The sequence below is a fragment of the Odontesthes bonariensis genome, chromosome 11 (assembly GCF_027942865.1).
Source record: "Odontesthes bonariensis isolate fOdoBon6 chromosome 11, fOdoBon6.hap1, whole genome shotgun sequence".
Taxonomy (NCBI): domain Eukaryota; kingdom Metazoa; phylum Chordata; class Actinopteri; order Atheriniformes; family Atherinopsidae; genus Odontesthes; species Odontesthes bonariensis.
Window position 1 is genome coordinate 27,005,130 of NC_134516.1, and position 16,627 is coordinate 27,021,756.

General features: G+C 43.5%; 14 non-coding genes across 14 annotated transcripts; all 14 read right to left on the reverse strand.

Moving 5' to 3' along the window:
• Window positions 1–1,185: 1,185 nt before the first annotated feature.
• trnal-caa (transfer RNA leucine (anticodon CAA)) lies at window positions 1,186–1,296 on the reverse strand. Its single transcript has 2 exons — window positions 1,259–1,296; window positions 1,186–1,231 (listed from the first exon to the last, which is right to left on the reverse strand). It is a non-coding gene; the product is annotated as a tRNA-Leu (tRNA).
• Window positions 1,297–1,823: 527 nt separating this feature from the next.
• trnak-cuu (transfer RNA lysine (anticodon CUU)) lies at window positions 1,824–1,896 on the reverse strand. The gene has a single exon. It is a non-coding gene; the product is annotated as a tRNA-Lys (tRNA).
• Window positions 1,897–2,612: 716 nt separating this feature from the next.
• trnal-caa (transfer RNA leucine (anticodon CAA)) lies at window positions 2,613–2,723 on the reverse strand. The gene is made up of 2 exons: window positions 2,686–2,723; window positions 2,613–2,658 (listed from the first exon to the last, which is right to left on the reverse strand). It is a non-coding gene; the product is annotated as a tRNA-Leu (tRNA).
• A 530-nt stretch (window positions 2,724–3,253) lies between these two features.
• On the reverse strand, window positions 3,254–3,326 carry trnak-cuu (transfer RNA lysine (anticodon CUU)). Its single transcript has one exon. It is a non-coding gene; the product is annotated as a tRNA-Lys (tRNA).
• A 714-nt stretch (window positions 3,327–4,040) lies between these two features.
• On the reverse strand, window positions 4,041–4,151 carry trnal-caa (transfer RNA leucine (anticodon CAA)). Its single transcript has 2 exons — window positions 4,114–4,151; window positions 4,041–4,086 (listed from the first exon to the last, which is right to left on the reverse strand). It is a non-coding gene; the product is annotated as a tRNA-Leu (tRNA).
• Window positions 4,152–4,680: 529 nt separating this feature from the next.
• On the reverse strand, window positions 4,681–4,753 carry trnak-cuu (transfer RNA lysine (anticodon CUU)). Its single transcript has one exon. It is a non-coding gene; the product is annotated as a tRNA-Lys (tRNA).
• Window positions 4,754–6,184: 1,431 nt separating this feature from the next.
• On the reverse strand, window positions 6,185–6,295 carry trnal-caa (transfer RNA leucine (anticodon CAA)). The gene is made up of 2 exons: window positions 6,258–6,295; window positions 6,185–6,230 (listed from the first exon to the last, which is right to left on the reverse strand). It is a non-coding gene; the product is annotated as a tRNA-Leu (tRNA).
• Window positions 6,296–6,822: 527 nt separating this feature from the next.
• trnak-cuu (transfer RNA lysine (anticodon CUU)) lies at window positions 6,823–6,895 on the reverse strand. The gene has a single exon. It is a non-coding gene; the product is annotated as a tRNA-Lys (tRNA).
• Window positions 6,896–7,611: 716 nt separating this feature from the next.
• On the reverse strand, window positions 7,612–7,722 carry trnal-caa (transfer RNA leucine (anticodon CAA)). Its single transcript has 2 exons — window positions 7,685–7,722; window positions 7,612–7,657 (listed from the first exon to the last, which is right to left on the reverse strand). It is a non-coding gene; the product is annotated as a tRNA-Leu (tRNA).
• Window positions 7,723–8,252: 530 nt separating this feature from the next.
• On the reverse strand, window positions 8,253–8,325 carry trnak-cuu (transfer RNA lysine (anticodon CUU)). Its single transcript has one exon. It is a non-coding gene; the product is annotated as a tRNA-Lys (tRNA).
• A 1,429-nt stretch (window positions 8,326–9,754) lies between these two features.
• On the reverse strand, window positions 9,755–9,865 carry trnal-caa (transfer RNA leucine (anticodon CAA)). The gene is made up of 2 exons: window positions 9,828–9,865; window positions 9,755–9,800 (listed from the first exon to the last, which is right to left on the reverse strand). It is a non-coding gene; the product is annotated as a tRNA-Leu (tRNA).
• Window positions 9,866–10,392: 527 nt separating this feature from the next.
• On the reverse strand, window positions 10,393–10,465 carry trnak-cuu (transfer RNA lysine (anticodon CUU)). The gene has a single exon. It is a non-coding gene; the product is annotated as a tRNA-Lys (tRNA).
• Window positions 10,466–11,181: 716 nt separating this feature from the next.
• On the reverse strand, window positions 11,182–11,292 carry trnal-caa (transfer RNA leucine (anticodon CAA)). Its single transcript has 2 exons — window positions 11,255–11,292; window positions 11,182–11,227 (listed from the first exon to the last, which is right to left on the reverse strand). It is a non-coding gene; the product is annotated as a tRNA-Leu (tRNA).
• A 530-nt stretch (window positions 11,293–11,822) lies between these two features.
• On the reverse strand, window positions 11,823–11,895 carry trnak-cuu (transfer RNA lysine (anticodon CUU)). Its single transcript has one exon. It is a non-coding gene; the product is annotated as a tRNA-Lys (tRNA).
• Window positions 11,896–16,627: the final 4,732 nt, after the last annotated feature.

A 16,627-nucleotide genomic window follows, 5' to 3' on the forward strand; every position in this document is an offset into this window, starting at 1 on the left:
ATCTACAGACTGCAGGCCACTGATTGGCCAGGGAGTGATGTCACTGGATGAGTCATGAAAGCCACTCCTTAACAAGAACCGGCAACAGCAACAGTTGGATTTGATGTATTCTGTGATCGTCAACGAGGTGGATTGCTAGACGCAAAGACATAGACCAAGCAGCAGGTAAACCTTTGCCTCGATGTCCTAAATTGTTGTGTCATGTTTGTGTCACATAAGACTGACATCACAGGACTTTTGGACCTCCTTGTGTCTAAACCAGACTTAGAGAGACTGATCCATGCGTTTGTCTCCAGCAGGTAAGACTACTGTAACGGCCTGCTCACTGGGCTCTCTAAACGGGCTGTAAGACAGCTGCAGTACATCCAGAACGCTGCTGCTCGAGTCCTGACTAGAACCAGGAAATACGACCATATTAGTCCAGTGCTCAGGTCTCTGCACTGGCTTCCTGTCGCTCAGAGAATAGACTTTAAAACAGCTCTGCTTGTGTACAAGTCTCTTCACGGTCAAGCGCCAAAGTACATCTCTGACATGTTAGAGCCATATGAACCAACTCGGGCTCTGAGAACCTCAGGGAGGGGTCTCCTGCTGGTGCCCAGAGTCAGGACTAAACAAGGTGAGGCTGCGTTTCAGTTTTATGCTCCTAAAATCTGGAACAGTCTTCCAGAAGATGTGAGACAGGCCTCAACTCTGACAATGTTTAAATCCAGGCTGAAAACAGTTCTATTTAGCTGTGCATATGACACCTGAAAGTATTTTATCTGCACTCTTCACTTTTTAATTAATTAATGATTATTTTAATGGGTCTTAAATTTCTTTCTTTTTTAATTTCTTTCTTTTAGTTTTTTTTATTCCTTTTTAATGATTTTATTGCCTTCTTGTGATTTTAAGTAGCTGTAAAGCACTTTGAATTGCCCTGTGTATGAATTGTGCTCTATAAATAAAATTGCCTTGCCTTGCCTTGCCATTAACGATCACACCCACATTGAGGTGGTTGTGAGTAAGTACTAGTGGAAAAGAGCTTAATGTTGCAGGAGAACTGCCTCATCGCACATCAGAATTGTGTATGTTAATGCGAGGAACTGAAGGCCCGTCTTCAGAGATAAATGCCCTTTTTCACCATGGCCTGACATGGCTTTCTTCATGGTCTTCTAATATGCAAGTAAGATTTAAGCATGAAATTAATGTCAGGAGTGGGATTTGAACCCACGTCTCCTTTGGGAGACCAGAAGTCCCTGTGCTAAGGAAGGAATGAAGCCTTGAGTCTGGCGCCTTAGACCGCTCGGCCATCCTGACACCATTACTTCCGTGACTGTAAAATACCAGGAACGTGAACCAAAATTCAAAACGCTACTCCACTTGACTATATTCGACTCAGGTTTTAGGGTTTTTCACGAGGGAGTAACAGCTGGTAGCAGGTACATTTTTAGCACCTACACGGCAGGGATTCGAGTTGAGTCGAGCCGAAAATGTGACGTCTACAGACTGCAGGCCACTGATTGGCCAGGGAGTGATGTCACTGGATGAGTAATGAAGGCAAGAGAGGGCCAGAGGACATGGGTCGTTATTCAGATTTTTCTTATTTTGTTTTAAAGTGAATGATCATACTTGAGCAAAAAGGGAATACAGAAATGACGTAAGCCCAAAGAAAGGTAAACATAATGCTCTTGCGCAAGTTTGAATGTTTTTGATTCATATTGTGCATTTCAGGAGGTTTGTGATCATTCAAAGAGGCACCACTGAGGACGCTGTGATGGTGGTAACAGAGCTGAACTTTGACTTTAAGGGCTGGATCAAACATCTGTTGATTATTAAAACTGCTACGCCCAACGTGGGGCTCGAACCCACGACCCTGAAATTAAGAGTCTCATGCTCTACCGACTGAGCTAGCCGGGCTAATTGCATGTTATAAAACATGCCTTCAGAAAAAAAAAGACGAGATAAAACAAGCCTAAGTCAACTTTCAGAGATTTAGAATGACATCAGAACACATTCCTCCCTTTTCAACCTCTACCTACTCCACTCGACTGGATCCCACTCAACTGTTAGGGTTTTCCATGAGGTAATACCACCTGGCACCAGGTGGTACATTTTTAGCACCTACTCGGTCGGGGTCGAGTTTAGTTGAGCCGAAAATGTGACATCTACAGACTGCAGGCCACTGATTGGCCAGGGAGTGATGTCACTGGATGAGTCATGAAAGCCACTCCTTAACAAGAACAGGCAACAGCAACAGTTGGATTTGATGTATTCTGTGATCGTCAACGAGGTGGATTGCTAGACGCAAAGACATAGACCAAGCAGCAGGTAAACCTTTGCCTCGATGTCCTAAATTGTTGTGTCATGTTTGTGTCACATAAGACTGACATCACAGGACTTTTGGACCTCCTTGCTATAACGACCCCACCCACATTGAGGTGGTTGTGAGTAAGTACTAGTGGAAAAGAGCTTAATGTTGCAGGAGAACTGCCTCATCGCACATCAGAATTGTGTATGTTAATGGGAGGAACTGAAGGCCCGTCTTCAGAGATAAATGCCCTTTTTCACCATGGCCTGACATGGCTTTCTTCATGGTCTTCTAATATGCAAGTAAGATTTAAGCATGAAATTAATGTCAGGAGTGGGATTTGAACCCACGTCTCCTTTGGGAGACCAGAAGTCCCTGTGCTAAGGAAGGAATGAAGCCTTGAGTCTGGCGCCTTAGACCGCTCGGCCATCCTGACACCATTACTTCCCTGACTGTGTAAAATACGACAAACGTGAACCAAAATTCAAAACGCTACTCCACTTGACTATATTCGACTCAGGTTTTAGGGGTTTTTCACGAGGGAGTAACAGCTGGTAGCAGGTACATTTTTAGCACCTACAAGGCAGGGATTCGAGTTGAGTCGAGCTGAAAATGTGACGTCTACAGACTGCAGGCCACTGATTGGCCAGGGAGTGATGTCACTGGATGAGTAATGAAGGCAAGAGAGGGCCAGAGGCCATGGGTCGTTATTCAGATTTTTCTTATTTTGTTTTAAAGTGAATGATCATACTTGAGCAAAAAGGGAATACAGAAATGACGTAAGCCCAAAGAAAGGTAAACATAATGCTCTTGCGCAAGTTTGAATGTTTTTGATTCATATTGTGCATTTCAGGAGGTTTGTGATCATTAAAAGAGGCACCACTGAGGACGCTGTGATGGTGGTTACAGAGCTGAACTTTGACTTTAAGTGCTGGATCAAACATCTGTTGATTACTAAAACTGCTACGCCCAACGTGGGGCTCGAACCCACGACCCTGAGATTAAGAGTCTCATGCTCTACCGACTGAGCTAGCCGGGCTAATCACATGTTATAAAACATGCCTTCCGAAAAAAAAGACGAGATAAAACAAGCCTAAGTCAACTTTCAGAGATTTAGAATGACATCGGAACACATTCCTCCTTTTCAACCTCTACCTACTCCACTCGACTGGATCCCACTCAGCTGTTAGGGTTTTCCATGAGGTAATACCACCTGGCACCAGGTGGTACATTTTTAGCACCTACTCGGTCGGGGTCGAGTTGAGTTGAGCCGAAAATGTGACATCTACAGACTGCAGGCCACTGATTGGCCAGGGAGTGATGTCACTGGATGAGTCATGAAAGCCACTCCTTAACAAGAACCGGCAACAGCAACAGTTGGATTTGATGTATTCTGTGATCGTCAACGAGGTGGATTGCTAGATGCAAAGACATAGACCAAGCAGCAGGTAAACCTTTGCCTCGATGTCCTAAATTGTTGTGTCATGTTTGTGTCACATAAGACTGACATCACAGGACTTTTGGACCTCCTTGCTATAACGATCCCACCCACATTGAGGTGGTTGTGAGTAAGTACTGGTGAAAAAGAGCTTAATGTTGCAGGAGAACTGCCTCATCGCACATCAGAATTGTGTATGTTAATGGGAGGAACTGAAGGCCCTTCCTCAGAGATAAATGCCCTTTTTCACCATGGCCTGACATGGCTTTCTTCATGGTGTTCTAATATGAAAGTAAGATTTAAGCATGAAATTAATGTCAGGAGTGGGATTTGAACCCACGTCTCCTTTGGGAGACCAGAAGTCCCTGTGCTAACGAAGGAATGAAGCCTTGAGTCTGGCGCCTTAGACTGCTCGGCCATCCTGACACCATTACTTCCCTGACTGTGTAAAATACGACAAACGTGAACCAAAATGCAAAACGCTACTCCACTTGACTATATTCGACTCAGGTTTTAGGGTTTTTCATAAGGGAGTAACAGCTGGTAGCGGGTACATTTTTAGCATCTACACGGCAGGGATTCGAGTTGAGTCGAGCCGAAAATGTGACGTCTACAGACTGCAGGCCACTGATAGGCCAGGGAGTGATGTCACTGGATGAGTAATGAAGGCAAGAGAGGGCCAGAGGCCATGGGTCGTTATTCAGATTTTTCTTATTTTGTTTTAAAGTGAATGATCATACTTGAGCAAAAAGGGAATACAGAAATGACGTAAGCCCAAAGAAAGGTAAACATAATGCTCTTGTGCGAGTTTGAATGTTTTTGATTCATATTGTGCATTTCAGGAGGTTTGTGATCATTCAAAGAGGCACCACTGAGGACGCTGTGATGGTGGTAACAGAGCTGAACTTTGACTTTAAGGGCTGGATCAAACATCTGTTGATTATTAAAACTGCTACGCCCAACATGGGGCTCGAACCCACGACCCTGAGATTAAGAGTCTCATGCTCTACCGACTGGGCTAGCCGGGCTAATCGCATGTTATAAAATATGCCTTACGTTAAAAAAAAGACGAGATAAAACAAGCCTAAGTCAACTTTCAGAGATTTAGAATGACATCAGAACACATTCCTCCTTTTCAACCTCTACCTACTCCACTCGACTGGATCCCACTCAGCTGTTAGGGTTTTCCATGAGGTAATACCACCTGGCACCAGGTGGTACATTTTTAGCACCTACTCGGTCGGGGTCGAGTTGAGTTGAGCCGAAAATGTGACATCTACAGACTGCAGGCCACTGATTGGCCAGGGAGTGATGTCACTGGATGAGTCATGAAAGCCACTCCTTAACAAGAACCGGCAACAGCAACAGTTGGATTTGATGTATTCTGTGATCGTCAACGAGGTGGATTGCTAGACGCAAAGACATAGACCAAGCAGCAGGTAAACCTTTGCCTCGATGTCCTAAATTGTTGTGTCATGTTTGTGTCACATAAGACTGACATCACAGGACTTTTGGACCTCCTTGTGTCTAAACCAGACTTAGAGAGACTGATCCATGCGTTTGTCTCCAGCAGGTAAGACTACTGTAACGGCCTGCTCACTGGGCTCTCTAAACGGGCTGTAAGACAGCTGCAGTACATCCAGAACGCTGCTGCTCGAGTCCTGACTAGAACCAGGAAATACGACCATATTAGTCCAGTGCTCAGGTCTCTGCACTGGCTTCCTGTCGCTCAGAGAATAGACTTTAAAACAGCTCTGCTTGTGTACAAGTCTCTTCACGGTCAAGCGCCAAAGTACATCTCTGACATGTTAGAGCCATATGAACCAACTCGGGCTCTGAGAACCTCAGGGAGGGGTCTCCTGCTGGTGCCCAGAGTCAGGACTAAACAAGGTGAGGCTGCGTTTCAGTTTTATGCTCCTAAAATCTGGAACAGTCTTCCAGAAGATGTGAGACAGGCCTCAACTCTGACAATGTTTAAATCCAGGCTGAAAACAGTTCTATTTAGCTGTGCATATGACACCTGAAAGTATTTTATCTGCACTCTTCACTTTTTAATTAATTAATGATTATTTTAATGGGTCTTAAATTTCTTTCTTTTTTAATTTCTTTCTTTTAGTTTTTTTTATTCCTTTTTAATGATTTTATTGCCTTCTTGTGATTTTAAGTAGCTGTAAAGCACTTTGAATTGCCCTGTGTATGAATTGTGCTCTATAAATAAAATTGCCTTGCCTTGCCTTGCCATTAACGATCACACCCACATTGAGGTGGTTGTGAGTAAGTACTAGTGGAAAAGAGCTTAATGTTGCAGGAGAACTGCCTCATCGCACATCAGAATTGTGTATGTTAATGCGAGGAACTGAAGGCCCGTCTTCAGAGATAAATGCCCTTTTTCACCATGGCCTGACATGGCTTTCTTCATGGTCTTCTAATATGCAAGTAAGATTTAAGCATGAAATTAATGTCAGGAGTGGGATTTGAACCCACGTCTCCTTTGGGAGACCAGAAGTCCCTGTGCTAAGGAAGGAATGAAGCCTTGAGTCTGGCGCCTTAGACCGCTCGGCCATCCTGACACCATTACTTCCGTGACTGTAAAATACCAGGAACGTGAACCAAAATTCAAAACGCTACTCCACTTGACTATATTCGACTCAGGTTTTAGGGTTTTTCACGAGGGAGTAACAGCTGGTAGCAGGTACATTTTTAGCACCTACACGGCAGGGATTCGAGTTGAGTCGAGCCGAAAATGTGACGTCTACAGACTGCAGGCCACTGATTGGCCAGGGAGTGATGTCACTGGATGAGTAATGAAGGCAAGAGAGGGCCAGAGGACATGGGTCGTTATTCAGATTTTTCTTATTTTGTTTTAAAGTGAATGATCATACTTGAGCAAAAAGGGAATACAGAAATGACGTAAGCCCAAAGAAAGGTAAACATAATGCTCTTGCGCAAGTTTGAATGTTTTTGATTCATATTGTGCATTTCAGGAGGTTTGTGATCATTCAAAGAGGCACCACTGAGGACGCTGTGATGGTGGTAACAGAGCTGAACTTTGACTTTAAGGGCTGGATCAAACATCTGTTGATTATTAAAACTGCTACGCCCAACGTGGGGCTCGAACCCACGACCCTGAAATTAAGAGTCTCATGCTCTACCGACTGAGCTAGCCGGGCTAATTGCATGTTATAAAACATGCCTTCAGAAAAAAAAAGACGAGATAAAACAAGCCTAAGTCAACTTTCAGAGATTTAGAATGACATCAGAACACATTCCTCCCTTTTCAACCTCTACCTACTCCACTCGACTGGATCCCACTCAACTGTTAGGGTTTTCCATGAGGTAATACCACCTGGCACCAGGTGGTACATTTTTAGCACCTACTCGGTCGGGGTCGAGTTTAGTTGAGCCGAAAATGTGACATCTACAGACTGCAGGCCACTGATTGGCCAGGGAGTGATGTCACTGGATGAGTCATGAAAGCCACTCCTTAACAAGAACAGGCAACAGCAACAGTTGGATTTGATGTATTCTGTGATCGTCAACGAGGTGGATTGCTAGACGCAAAGACATAGACCAAGCAGCAGGTAAACCTTTGCCTCGATGTCCTAAATTGTTGTGTCATGTTTGTGTCACATAAGACTGACATCACAGGACTTTTGGACCTCCTTGCTATAACGACCCCACCCACATTGAGGTGGTTGTGAGTAAGTACTAGTGGAAAAGAGCTTAATGTTGCAGGAGAACTGCCTCATCGCACATCAGAATTGTGTATGTTAATGGGAGGAACTGAAGGCCCGTCTTCAGAGATAAATGCCCTTTTTCACCATGGCCTGACATGGCTTTCTTCATGGTCTTCTAATATGCAAGTAAGATTTAAGCATGAAATTAATGTCAGGAGTGGGATTTGAACCCACGTCTCCTTTGGGAGACCAGAAGTCCCTGTGCTAAGGAAGGAATGAAGCCTTGAGTCTGGCGCCTTAGACCGCTCGGCCATCCTGACACCATTACTTCCCTGACTGTGTAAAATACGACAAACGTGAACCAAAATTCAAAACGCTACTCCACTTGACTATATTCGACTCAGGTTTTAGGGGTTTTTCACGAGGGAGTAACAGCTGGTAGCAGGTACATTTTTAGCACCTACAAGGCAGGGATTCGAGTTGAGTCGAGCTGAAAATGTGACGTCTACAGACTGCAGGCCACTGATTGGCCAGGGAGTGATGTCACTGGATGAGTAATGAAGGCAAGAGAGGGCCAGAGGCCATGGGTCGTTATTCAGATTTTTCTTATTTTGTTTTAAAGTGAATGATCATACTTGAGCAAAAAGGGAATACAGAAATGACGTAAGCCCAAAGAAAGGTAAACATAATGCTCTTGCGCAAGTTTGAATGTTTTTGATTCATATTGTGCATTTCAGGAGGTTTGTGATCATTCAAAGAGGCACCACTGAGGACGCTGTGATGGTGGTAACAGAGCTGAACTTTGACTTTAAGTGCTGGATCAAACATCTGTTGATTACTAAAACTGCTACGCCCAACGCGGGGCTCGAACCCACGACCCTGAGATTAAGAGTCTCATGCTCTACCGACTGAGCTAGCCGGGCTAATCACATGTTATAAAACATGCCTTCCGAAAAAAAAGACGAGATAAAACAAGCCTAAGTCAACTTTCAGAGATTTAGAATGACATCAGAACACATTCCTCCTTTTCAACCTCTACCTACTCCACTCGACTGGATCCCACTCAGCTGTTAGGGTTTTCCATGAGGTAATACCTCCTGGCACCAGGTGGTACATTTTTAGCACCTACTCGGTCGGGGTCGAGTTGAGTTGAGCCGAAAATGTGACATCTACAGACTGCAGGCCACTGATTGGCCAGGGAGTGATGTCACTGGATGAGTCATGAAAGCCACTCCTTAACAAGAACCGGCAACAGCAACAGTTGGATTTGATGTATTCTGTGATCGTCAACGAGGTGGATTGCTAGACGCAAAGACATAGACCAAGCAGCAGGTAAACCTTTGCCTCGATGTCCTAAATTGTTGTGTCATGTTTGTGTCACATAAGACTGACATCACAGGACTTTTGGACCTCCTTGTGTCTAAACCAGACTTAGAGAGACTGATCCATGCGTTTGTCTCCAGCAGGTAAGACTACTGTAACGGCCTGCTCACTGGGCTCTCTAAACGGGCTGTAAGACAGCTGCAGTACATCCAGAACGCTGCTGCTCGAGTCCTGACTAGAACCAGGAAATACGACCATATTAGTCCAGTGCTCAGGTCTCTGCACTGGCTTCCTGTCGCTCAGAGAATAGACTTTAAAACAGCTCTGCTTGTGTACAAGTCTCTTCACGGTCAAGCGCCAAAGTACATCTCTGACATGTTAGAGCCATATGAACCAACTCGGGCTCTGAGAACCTCAGGGAGGGGTCTCCTGCTGGTGCCCAGAGTCAGGACTAAACAAGGTGAGGCTGCGTTTCAGTTTTATGCTCCTAAAATCTGGAACAGTCTTCCAGAAGATGTGAGACAGGCCTCAACTCTGACAATGTTTAAATCCAGGCTGAAAACAGTTCTATTTAGCTGTGCATATGACACCTGAAAGTATTTTATCTGCACTCTTCACTTTTTAATTAATTAATGATTATTTTAATGGGTCTTAAATTTCTTTCTTTTTTAATTTCTTTCTTTTAGTTTTTTTTATTCCTTTTTAATGATTTTATTGCCTTCTTGTGATTTTAAGTAGCTGTAAAGCACTTTGAATTGCCCTGTGTATGAATTGTGCTCTATAAATAAAATTGCCTTGCCTTGCCTTGCCATTAACGATCACACCCACATTGAGGTGGTTGTGAGTAAGTACTAGTGGAAAAGAGCTTAATGTTGCAGGAGAACTGCCTCATCGCACATCAGAATTGTGTATGTTAATGCGAGGAACTGAAGGCCCGTCTTCAGAGATAAATGCCCTTTTTCACCATGGCCTGACATGGCTTTCTTCATGGTCTTCTAATATGCAAGTAAGATTTAAGCATGAAATTAATGTCAGGAGTGGGATTTGAACCCACGTCTCCTTTGGGAGACCAGAAGTCCCTGTGCTAAGGAAGGAATGAAGCCTTGAGTCTGGCGCCTTAGACCGCTCGGCCATCCTGACACCATTACTTCCGTGACTGTAAAATACCAGGAACGTGAACCAAAATTCAAAACGCTACTCCACTTGACTATATTCGACTCAGGTTTTAGGGTTTTTCACGAGGGAGTAACAGCTGGTAGCAGGTACATTTTTAGCACCTACACGGCAGGGATTCGAGTTGAGTCGAGCCGAAAATGTGACGTCTACAGACTGCAGGCCACTGATTGGCCAGGGAGTGATGTCACTGGATGAGTAATGAAGGCAAGAGAGGGCCAGAGGACATGGGTCGTTATTCAGATTTTTCTTATTTTGTTTTAAAGTGAATGATCATACTTGAGCAAAAAGGGAATACAGAAATGACGTAAGCCCAAAGAAAGGTAAACATAATGCTCTTGCGCAAGTTTGAATGTTTTTGATTCATATTGTGCATTTCAGGAGGTTTGTGATCATTCAAAGAGGCACTACTGAGGACGCTGTGATGGTGGTAACAGAGCTGAACTTTGACTTTAAGGGCTGGATCAAACATCTGTTGATTATTAAAACTGCTACGCCCAACGTGGGGCTCGAACCCACGACCCTGAAATTAAGAGTCTCATGCTCTACCGACTGAGCTAGCCGGGCTAATTGCATGTTATAAAACATGCCTTCAGAAAAAAAAAGACGAGATAAAACAAGCCTAAGTCAACTTTCAGAGATTTAGAATGACATCAGAACACATTCCTCCCTTTTCAACCTCTACCTACTCCACTCGACTGGATCCCACTCAACTGTTAGGGTTTTCCATGAGGTAATACCACCTGGCACCAGGTGGTACATTTTTAGCACCTACTCGGTCGGGGTCGAGTTTAGTTGAGCCGAAAATGTGACATCTACAGACTGCAGGCCACTGATTGGCCAGGGAGTGATGTCACTGGATGAGTCATGAAAGCCACTCCTTAACAAGAACAGGCAACAGCAACAGTTGGATTTGATGTATTCTGTGATCGTCAACGAGGTGGATTGCTAGACGCAAAGACATAGACCAAGCAGCAGGTAAACCTTTGCCTCGATGTCCTAAATTGTTGTGTCATGTTTGTGTCACATAAGACTGACATCACAGGACTTTTGGACCTCCTTGCTATAACGACCCCACCCACATTGAGGTGGTTGTGAGTAAGTACTAGTGGAAAAGAGCTTAATGTTGCAGGAGAACTGCCTCATCGCACATCAGAATTGTGTATGTTAATGGGAGGAACTGAAGGCCCGTCTTCAGAGATAAATGCCCTTTTTCACCATGGCCTGACATGGCTTTCTTCATGGTCTTCTAATATGCAAGTAAGATTTAAGCATGAAATTAATGTCAGGAGTGGGATTTGAACCCACGTCTCCTTTGGGAGACCAGAAGTCCCTGTGCTAAGGAAGGAATGAAGCCTTGAGTCTGGCGCCTTAGACCGCTCGGCCATCCTGACACCATTACTTCCCTGACTGTGTAAAATACGACAAACGTGAACCAAAATTCAAAACGCTACTCCACTTGACTATATTCGACTCAGGTTTTAGGGGTTTTTCACGAGGGAGTAACAGCTGGTAGCAGGTACATTTTTAGCACCTACAAGGCAGGGATTCGAGTTGAGTCGAGCTGAAAATGTGACGTCTACAGACTGCAGGCCACTGATTGGCCAGGGAGTGATGTCACTGGATGAGTAATGAAGGCAAGAGAGGGCCAGAGGCCATGGGTCGTTATTCAGATTTTTCTTATTTTGTTTTAAAGTGAATGATCATACTTGAGCAAAAAGGGAATACAGAAATGACGTAAGCCCAAAGAAAGGTAAACATAATGCTCTTGCGCAAGTTTGAATGTTTTTGATTCATATTGTGCATTTCAGGAGGTTTGTGATCATTCAAAGAGGCACCACTGAGGACGCTGTGATGGTGGTAACAGAGCTGAACTTTGACTTTAAGTGCTGGATCAAACATCTGTTGATTACTAAAACTGCTACGCCCAACGCGGGGCTCGAACCCACGACCCTGAGATTAAGAGTCTCATGCTCTACCGACTGAGCTAGCCGGGCTAATCACATGTTATAAAACATGCCTTCCGAAAAAAAAGACGAGATAAAACAAGCCTAAGTCAACTTTCAGAGATTTAGAATGATATCAGAACACATTCCTCCTTTTCAACCTCAACCTACTCCACTCGACTGGATCCCACTCAGCTGTTAGGGTTTTCCATGAGGTAATACCTCCTGGCACCAGGTGGTACATTTTTAGCACCTACTCGATCGGGGTCGAGTTGAGTTGAGCCCAAAATGTGACATCTACAGACTGCAGGCCACTGATTGGCCAGGGAGTGATGTCACTGGATGAGTCATGAAAGCCACTCCTTAACAAGAACCGGCAACAGCAACAGTTGGATTTTATGTATTCTGTGATCGTCAACGAGGTGGATTGCTAGACGCAAAGACATAGACCAAGCAGCAGGTAAACCTTTGCCTCGATGTCCTAAATTGTTGTGTCATGTTTGTGTCACATAAGACTGACATCACAGGACTTTTGGACCTCCTTGCTATAACGATCCCACCCACATTGAGGTGGTTGTGAGTAAGTACTAGTGGAAAAGAGCTTAATGTTGCAGGAGAACTGCCTCATCGCACATCAGAATTAATAATAATAATAACACATTTTATTTATAGGCACTTTTCATAGGCACTCAAGGGGGGTATTCCTAGAAAGTAGCTAAAGAAAGCCAGGCTGTAGCCGGAAAGCGTCGCTTGAACTGACACCATCTCCCAATTAAGCCTCAAGTCGTTCCATGAAGCCAGCTCAGCTGCATCTCAGTGAGGCTAATCCAAGCGAGGCTTACATAGCCTGGCTAAGTGCGAGTGTACGAGGAACGTAAGAAGCCCTGACGAGTGGATTGTGGAAAAACAGAGATGGCAGAAAAGGAGAGCAAGACAAGAGCTTTTATTTTTTCGGCAGCTGAACAAATAATGCTTATGGAGCTGTATGAGGATTTTAAAAGTTCATCACCAGAAATGGTAATACAGCTGTGATCAATAAAGCGAAGAAACGGCATGGCAAACAACTGCAGACAGACTAAATAAGTTATGAAAGTTTCATACCATTGTCAATTGTTAGACATTTATTTTACTGTCCTCATGTATTTATGCTCTCCTCTTTGTGTTATAATGTGTTTACATAAAGCATGCTGAATTGTCTCTGTATCAGATGTACAGTATAAATATACTGGCCCTGCTCAGTTTATTAATAACCCAACAATCGACATGCATCATCATACTTTGTGACCATGTTATCCTGTGTGTGTGACCCAGATATTAATTTTTCACTGTTACATCTCACCAGGAGCAATCTTAACAGCCAAAAGCGTACCTGGCAGCAGGTGGAAGTAAAGTACAGGAAAATATTTCAGTGGTAAGTAGCCTTTCAAGAAATGTGTTTGTCCAATAAATAGAGCGCCAAACTAGATATGGAATACAAGAAACTGAAAATAAAAAAGATCAAGCTAGAGATTATGAAACTGGAGAGGGACGTGTATAAATTCAGAAAAAGGAGAATTTCGTGTTGTGAACTGTATTTAATTCTGTTTTCTCTCCACAGCTTGAGAAACATGTAATAATAATTAAACAATTCAACACAACTTGAACTCAAACTTCTCATTATTGTACGGTTCATGCAAAGTGTTAGAAATGTGTTTTTTACATTTATATTCACAGTGGGGTGCCATGACCTAAACGTGTGGAAAGTTATAAATCATCTCTGTCCATTTAGCCTTCTTACACTTGCTCTGACTTAAACTGCTAATGTGTCAATGCTAAATTATGAAAAGAAGTTCTAACTCAAAGGTCACAACAATAAGGATCAAAGGAAATATGTGTCCCTGTATAGGTCCCTCACTGTGTCAGGAGAAAATGAGTCCTTTCAGGCACTAGAACCTGCAGGGACTCAACGAAGAAAAGACTTGAGCCTGAAAAGTTGTCCACAAGACAAAATGTATAAAATATGAAGTATACTATTAATTTAAGATGGCTCTGTCAGAAGTCAGCCATGGTGCCTGAGAAGTTTAAGCAATGAACCTGTATTTAATTTGGCCAAAGGTCATTTCTATCCGTGCCCTTGTTTTAGCATGTGAATGCGCATGTGAATGTGCATGTGCATGTGCATGTGCATGTGCATGTGCATGTGCATGCTTCTTTCTGAACACAACACCCAGTGTGGACACATCATGGCTGGGACAGCAGCAGCCACAAACACGTCCAAACTTTCTGTATTCAGCAGATGTGGAATATAGCTGATGGAATATAGCTGATGGATCACTTTTTAAAGAAAGTCCACCAAAACTTTGGACACATTCTGAGTCTCCACAAAAGAAGAAGAAATGTTGTTGAAAAGTCAGTTTGTCATTTTATCGAAGTCTCTCTGCTCTTTGTGTAACTTAGATATTCTACATCTGAAATGATTCTTTATAAAGTATTTTATTCAAATAAAACGATAACCTCTGATCTGAAGACAGCTGATTTAGTGCCGGTCACATGATCACATCATTTATAGGATTAAAAACATGTTAGATTTGTACAAAAGAGCCTCAGATTATCAACACTGATTATTTTAGATCTAAAGAAATGAATGATCACTTTTCTGTGTGGGACACGTTTCCATCAAAGTGTGAGACGATAGGAATGAATGAATGAATGAATGAATGAATGAATGAATGAATGAATGAGTTCAGAGTTGGTTCAAACAGCTCTTCAACATGTTGAACTCATCAAATACAGAGGAGACGGAGAGTTCATTTAAGGGCTGTAAATCATCTTTAATGGTGCCACATGTGTCCAGTTTGTCTTTGTTACCATAACTGGACAAACACTGATAATCAGGACTGAATAAATGTTACTGATCCATGTTCAGTTCAGCTCTAATGTAACTCATATCTGCTGGAACTGTGACGGAAGGAGACTTTTCATTTATGGTGATTTCGCCCTCTTGTGGTGTAAATATAAACTGCATGATGCCAGTTTAGCCTCCCGGACTGCAGAAACTCCATATTTTTACTGAACTGCCACAAAAAGGACAGATCTGTCAAAGATGAAGAAAATAAATGTGGAAATATATAGACTTTTCTCATCTTCTTGTTGAAGCTCCAACCTCCATCATATCATAAAGATCTCATCCATCCTTTCCCTGTTCCTGCTGCACACACCTGTTGTAGTATAAGCAGCAGGATATCAGAGTCTCCTGAGGTGACACCACAGTCTGTAATACAGATGTTGGTCAATTGTTCAGAACAACATACTCACACTCACACATGCACCAAATTAAGCACAAGCTGTGTTTGTGGAACCAACAGGAGGCCGTTGATGTCTGCAGTGATTTTAGTGGCATTAAGACTCGTTAGAGCGGAGTTATTGAATATTTCTAGAGGAGGTGTTGCAGCCGGCTGCACATGGAGACTAATGTTATTTTCCTGCTCCAAGGACAGCTTATTTGGATTCAAATGTTTATCTGATGGAGAGAGGTGTGATTTGATCTGGAACGACGCTTTATTTTGGAGGTATTTATTCAGCAAGTGCGAATCTGTCAATATGTGTCAAACTTTACCGAACCCTGTTGCTGTTGTTCTACCGCTGCCTCCATCTTTTAGTGTCCGCATTAAAGCAATACAATGTAACTTCTCAAAAAGCCCACTCTGGAGCTCCCCCTACAGGCTTGGAGGTAATGTACGGTTACACTGTCGTGTATACAACACCCTTTCGCTTTCACGTTTCACGTTTGTTGACGAACCGGCGAGAAGTCAGAAGGTGCAAGCTATGTCGACCGAGAAGGTAAGAGTAATCAAACCAAACAGCTGAAAACTTTCTACTGTATACACTTAAAAACATGGAGCCTCTTGTGTTTGTTGTTGTGGACAACTTTCCTGTTAGCTGAAACATTTCAGAGTTCTCCTCAGACTGGATTCAGTGGGCATAAAGGTGTCTTTAACAGAGGGAACGAGGATTTATCTCTGTGCTTCACCCCGGCAGAAGCAGACAGTGAGGGGGCGGGGCTTGTTCCAAACGCTCAGCTGCTCTCCCATTGGTTATTACTTATGACGTCAGAGACGGACAAAGTTCCTACTGGCTCCTGAAGCCGGTGTAGCGGAAGTGGTTCTGGAGGCAGCAGCGACACTTGTAATGTTCACAGCTTCTGTTTGACACCTCAGAGTTTATAAAACTCATACAACACTATCAGAACACATGGTCACCATAGGAACCTTTATAAGTTCAGGCTTTCTAAAGTAACGGGACACACACACATCAGTCCAATCCAGATGTTTTTCTCATCTTTTCATAGTTTCCTGTTTTGCCTTCATAACTCAGATGGAATCAGTCAGTGAAAAACACAGCAGGCTGTGAGAGAAAGTAAAGGTGTTCACCAGACCAACCAAGGCTGAACCTGAGGGATGTATCACTGAAATTACTGAGCACATCATCAGACAGGAGAAGAAGAAGCCCATTTTCACTGATATCAGCATCAGACAGCAGATCTGGAGGTGCTTTTCTTTCTACAGCTGGCCTTCACTCCTCTGTGTCTTCTCTCCAACCATCTTTGTCCCAACCATTGCATCTGTGGTGTTCAGCCCATCTGCAGCATCAGGCCCGCTGGCTCCGTTCTGCTCGTCTTCTGCAGACGGAGCTTTTTCATGGCAGGAAACCATCCAGTGAGTCAGGATTCTGCAGGAACCACTGGAAGACTTTCACTTCCTCCTTTTGTTGAACGCTTCATCAAACTGACATCATGCAGTTCCTC